Source organism: Chrysemys picta, chromosome 2 (assembly GCF_011386835.1).
Source record: "Chrysemys picta bellii isolate R12L10 chromosome 2, ASM1138683v2, whole genome shotgun sequence".
Taxonomy (NCBI): domain Eukaryota; kingdom Metazoa; phylum Chordata; order Testudines; family Emydidae; genus Chrysemys; species Chrysemys picta.
This window is the reverse complement of record NC_088792.1, coordinates 163,918,808-163,924,735: the sequence shown is the minus strand read 5'-3', so window position 1 is coordinate 163,924,735 and position 5,928 is coordinate 163,918,808.

Sequence of the window (5,928 nt, the reverse complement as noted above, 5' to 3'; positions counted from 1 at the left end):
CTCCGTGATTAAATAATACTGTTAAGTGCTGCCAATTTTGAAAAAGTTTGTAATAAATTCAGTTCTATTGACCTCTATTAGTTAGCCTCTGCCTATCTTTGAGTCTGCACAATGCATGGTCCCGGGGGTGTCTTGGACCTGCCTACTCCTTTAAAAAAAAAATCATTTTATTGTTCCTAATGGCAAAACTGTAGTGGAAGCTGCTCAGTGGAAAACACAAAATCATTTGTTTTCCAGAGCTGTTTTCATAATGTGTGTTTAGCTCATTTCAGTTTGTGCGCTGATGTAATACAAGGCATGTCATGTGGGTGGAAACTTCAGAAGCTCCCAGGCTCCTAAGTCACTCTCTTGAAAATGGAACTTTTAGTCCCATTGACATCCATGATATTTAGCCTCCTAAGTCATTTTTGGAAATAGGACGAGGGCTCCTAAAGTCAGGCTTTTTTGAATATCTGACCCACATCATAATCTATGTGCCACTCTTCCCTCTGTATCAGTGCTGAGCCCAATGCCCCAGCTCGATCTGGGGGATCTGTGCTGCTGGAGGTGCTATTGTTTGGGATGACATGTAAAATGAAGGAGTTTACCCTAGAGGGCTGGACTTGATGATTGCTCAAGATCCCTTCCAGCCCTACATTTCTGTGATTCTCCTGGCCAAGTTATAACCCAGGTAATTCCCCCTGCAATTGCAAGTAGACACCATGCGATTCTTTATTTCCTGTTCTTTCTTGCCTGTTACATACCGTACCAGAAGTGGCTGCATTTCAGTACTGGGTGAAATACAGCAGAACCTCAGAGTTATGAACAACTCAGGAATGGAGGTTGTTTGTAATTCTGAAATGTTTGTAACGCTGAACAAAACATTATGGTGGTTCTTTCAAAAGTTTACAACTCAACAGTGACAATACAGCTTTGAAACTTCACTATGCGGAAGAAAAATGCTGCTTTTGACCATCATTAATTTAAATGAAACAAGCACAGAAACAGTTTCCTTACCTTGTCAAATCTTTTTACTTTATTTTTTTTAGTAGTTTACATTTAACATGGTACTGTATTTGCTGCTGCCTGATTGCTTACTTCCAGTTCCAAATGCGGTGTGTGGTTGACCAATCAGTTTGTAACTCTGAGGTTCTACTGTAACTTTTATACCTTCACATACAGTGTAGTGGTGTATCCATTTACTACGCTTGTAACGACTCTGGGAGTCTTCGCGTTGACAGAGGGTGCAGAAATTCAAGGTATTGTTATCACCTTTGCATATGAGACAGTGGTCTCAAAGGACCATGTCCTTGGAGCTTATGCATGGTGTAGCATTGCATAGGGTGACTTTTAAGCTCACAGGGCAATAACGTGCAAGAAAATACTTTTTTTGTATTTTTGTAAGTGCAGTTGTAGCATTTGGCACAGCTTAAAGTGAAGGCTCTGGGCTGCCCACCCCATAGCTGAGGTTTGGTGCCACATATGGGCACTCTGGTCTGAATGTTGGCAAAATCTTTTGGGCTTACCCCTGTGCTCTATGCAACATCCTCCAAGGGGAGCATTAACATAGGGTTACCATATTTTGAGTGTCCAAAAAGAGGACACTCCACGGGGCCCCGGCCCCAGCCCCGCCCACATCCCCGCCCCAACTCCACCCCTTCCCCACAGTCTCCGCCCCCTCCCCTGCTTCCCGTGAACATTTGATTCGCGGGAAGCCTGAAGCAGGCAGCAGGTAAGCTGGGAGGGGTGGGGGGAGGAGGCGCGGCCCAATCTGGCCCCCCCGGCGTCTCCAGCCTGGCTCGGCTCGGGCCCTGGGGTGCCGGCCCTGGGCCAGCCCCCGGCCAAGTGGGCCAGCACCCCCGGGCCCGACCCAGCCCCCGGCCCAGCCCCCCCCGGCCCCGCATGTCCTGATTTTCCCGGACATGTTCGGCTTTTGGGGATTTCCCCCCGGACGGGGATTTGAGGCCCAAAAATCCGGACATGTCCGGGAAAATCCGGACGTATGGTAACCCTAATTAACATTTGTGGCCCCTGCCAAAGCCTGACCTTGCCTAAAAGACCTTCAGGATTTATGCCTAGGTTGTGAAAAACAGTGTAAGATGTGTTTTTAATCCTGCTGAAGGCAGCTGGAGCTATCACATGACTCCGACAAGGACTCTTTCTGATCTGATTCGCCTACTTTCCGATTAAAAGCATTTTTGTAATTTTCACTGGGAGCTCAGCTTAGACCAGTGGGTCTCATCCCGTGGGCCGCTTGCAGCCCAATCAGCACACAGCTTTGGCACATGGGACGTCCTCTGGGCCATACTGGTCGTGTATCTATTGTGTGGATGCAGCCCACGTAATACGCAGAGAGCTGCATCTGCGGCCCAAAATGGTAATAGATTGAGAACCACTGGCTTAGACTGTTCTGGAGGAACATTCTCTCTTCCTCGCCCGCCCCAGTGCAGTGTCACCAGAGCCCCAGTAACTATTGCTAGGTAGGGTTACCATATTTTGTGCCTCCAAATGGAGGACACTCCACGGGCCCCGCCCCCGCCCCCAGCCCCGCCCACGCCCCAACTCCGCCCCTTCCCCAAAGTCTCCGCCCCCTCCCCTGCTTCCCGCGAACATTTAATTCGTGGGAAGCCTGAAGCAGGTAAGGGGGAGTGTGGGGGGAGGAGGCGCGGCCCAGGCTGGCTCCCCGGCGGCTCCAGCCTGGGTCGGCTCGGGCCCTGGGGTGCCGGCCCCGGCCCCCGGCCGACCACCCCCGGCCCGCCCAGCACTGCCGGCCCCCGGTGGCCCAGCGGACCCCCCGGCCCCCGGTGGCCCAGCGGACCCCCCGGCCCCCGGTGGCCCAGCGGACCCCCCGGCCCCCGGTGGCCCAGCGGACCCCCCGGCCCCCGGGCCCGGACTGGCTCCCGGCCCCGCGGACCCCCCCGACCCCCCTGGCCCCGCGGACCCCCCGGCTCCCGGCCCCGCGGACCTCCCGGCCCCGCGGGCCGGGCCCGGCTCCCGGCCCAGCGGACCCCCCCGGCCCTGCAGCCCAGTGGACCCCCCGGCCCCGTGACCCCGGCCCGGCCCCGCACCGGCCCCAGCCAAAGAGGCCCCGGCCGAGCCCTCCCGATTTTCCCGGACATGCCCAGCTTTTGGGGATTTCCCCCCGGACGGGGATTTGAGCCCCCAAAAGCCGGACATGTCCGGGAAAATCCGGACGTATGGTAACCCTATTGCTAGGTCTTCTGGAGGGGAGGGATAATTTCTATCAAAACCAATAGTTTTCATGCCAGTAAAGGCCTCGGATTAATGAGCTGGAATCATGGTTCCAGGGACTCATTAATGAGCCAGCAGTACACCACTTCCTTCTGAGACCAGCAGTCGTTCTGTGCTTGATGGGATTCGTGCTGCAAACAATTCTTTAAGTGGTGACTCCCAGGTTAATGTAACAACATTCTAGGTGATGCAGCCAAATGCTTTTCAGGCTGGAAGCAATGAGTGACCCGTACGCAAATGATTTGAACCAGATGGAGCTGGGATTCAGCACGGACTCTGACCTGCATACTGGCAGGACTGGGATGGTTTCATGTGCCCCAGGGATCTTCAAAGTGTGTGTGTGTGGGGGGGGGGGGGGGGGAAATGGGGGTTACAGTGAGGGGACAGAAGCTTCCTGGAGATTTGGAGAGTGGAGGGATGAGGGTATGTGGACAGAACACATGTAATGGCCATGACTAAAGCTGAGTGAATGATGCATAACAGGTAGCTAGGAATTCCCACTCTTGCTGTTTGTGGAATGTCTCCATGCAGCCTGTGATCCTTCACTGATTATTCAGAATACTCCGCACCATATTTTTTGCACATTTGGCTTATTCTGTGGCTTGCTACACAAAACCTGAAATCCAGGCTGTAGTGCATAGCCTGATTCTTCACAGAAGGCACATGGTTTTTTTTTTTTTTTCTGCTACCTTACAGCTGTGTTCATGAGGTGTTGCTTTGAGGAAAACCCAAATTAAAAATTCACTATTGATGCATGTAAGCACATATATGCAAATGTGCACTCCCACAATGTGAAACACTGCTTTAGTGTTCACAAATCAAACAGTTTTCACTAAAAGATCCTTCTTATGCAAATACAGAAAACTACACTGGCAAGAAGTGATTTATTGTTTCCCATTCTCCTTTGCAGAAAGAAGAAATCTCACTAGGTAGTTTCTCTCTGTCTGCAAATATTGTGTGTACAGCTCTACTCTGTAGCAGCAGAGATGGGCTGCAGCTTGCAAATAATGGTTTTGAGCAGGATGTATAGAGCTCTAATGCAGCAAATAGAAAAACAGCCTGAGTCAGATGGGTTGGGGGGGGGGGGGATATTCAAAAGCTCAGAGCGAGTTGGTAATGTCATGCAGCATTTGTCATGAGTTGACGGAAATACTAAGGAGCAAACAATCTCCCTTGTTCTGTGATGAAGGTGCAATGCAAAGAACCTCCTACCGGAAATCAAACGGGATGAATAAGCACAGGGGAAACAATCTTGGATGGATGAAAACAAAAGGAAGCAGCTTGTATTGATGTGTTTGTAAAATCACTACTTACACTAGACATGTTTGCAGTGGGAAAGGGCAGACAGAACACTGCGTGATGGAAAGGGATTGGATCAGACAGAAACACAGCCATTTGATGCCATAGAATAGCTAAACACTATGTCACAGGCATGTGAGCTGCTCATGCAGAACTATTGGGTGAGATCAACAGTAAACAATAAAAAGAACAGGAGTACTTGTGGCACCTTAGAGACTAACAAATTTATTAGAGCATAAGCTTTTGTGGACTACAGCCCACTTCTTCGGATGCATACAGAGTGGAATAAATATTGAAGAGAGATATATATACACACATACAGAGAGCATAAACAGGTGGGAGTTGTCTTACCAATTCTGAGAGACCAATTAAGTAAGAGGGAAAAAAAACTTTTGAAGTGATAATCAAGATAGCCCAGTACAGACAGTGTGATAAGAAGTGTGAGAATACTTACAAGGGGAGATAGATTCAATGTTTGTAATGGCTCAACCATTCCCAGTCCTTATTCAATCCTTTGTTGATTGTGTCTAGTTTGCATATCAATTCCAGTTCAGCAGTCTCTCGTTGGAGTCCGTTTTTGAAGTTTTTCTGTTGTAATATAGCCACCCGCAGGTCTGTCATTGAATGACCAAACAGGTTAAAGTGTTCTCCCACTGGTTTTTGAGTATTATGATTCCTGATGTCAGATTTGTGTCCATTAATTCTTTTGCGTAGAGACTGTCCGGTTTGGCCAATGTACATGGCAGAGGGGCATTGCTGGCACATGATGGCATATATCACATTGGTAGATGTGCAGGTGAACAAGCCCCTGATGGTATGGCTGATGTGATTAGGTCCTATGATGATGTCACTTGAATAGATATGTGGACAGAGTTGGCATCGGGCTTTGTTACAAGGATAGGTTCCTGGCTCAGTGGTTTTGTTCAGTGATGTGTGGTTGCTGGTGAGTATTTGCTTTAGGTTGGGGGGTTGTCTGTAAGCGAGGACAGGTCTGTCTCCCAAGATCTGTGAGAGTAAAGGATCATCTTTCAGGATAGGTTGTAGATCTCTGATGATGCGCTGGAGAGGTTTTAGTTGGGGGCTGAAGGTGACAGCTAGTGGTGTTCTGTTATTTTCTTTGTTGGGCCTGTCTTGTAGGAGGTGACTTCTGGGTACTCGTCTGGCTCTGTCAATCTGTTTTTTCACTTCAGCAGGTGGGTATTGTAGTTTTAAGAATGCTTGATAGAGATCTTGTAGGTGCTTGTCTCTATCTGAGGGATTGGAGCAAATGCGGTTATATCTTAGAGCTTGGCTGTAGACAATGGATCGTGTGGTGTGTCCTGGATGGAAGCTGGAGGCATGTAGGTAAGTGTAGCGGTCAGTAGGTTACTGAAACAGTAAACAATGACACTGTCAGGA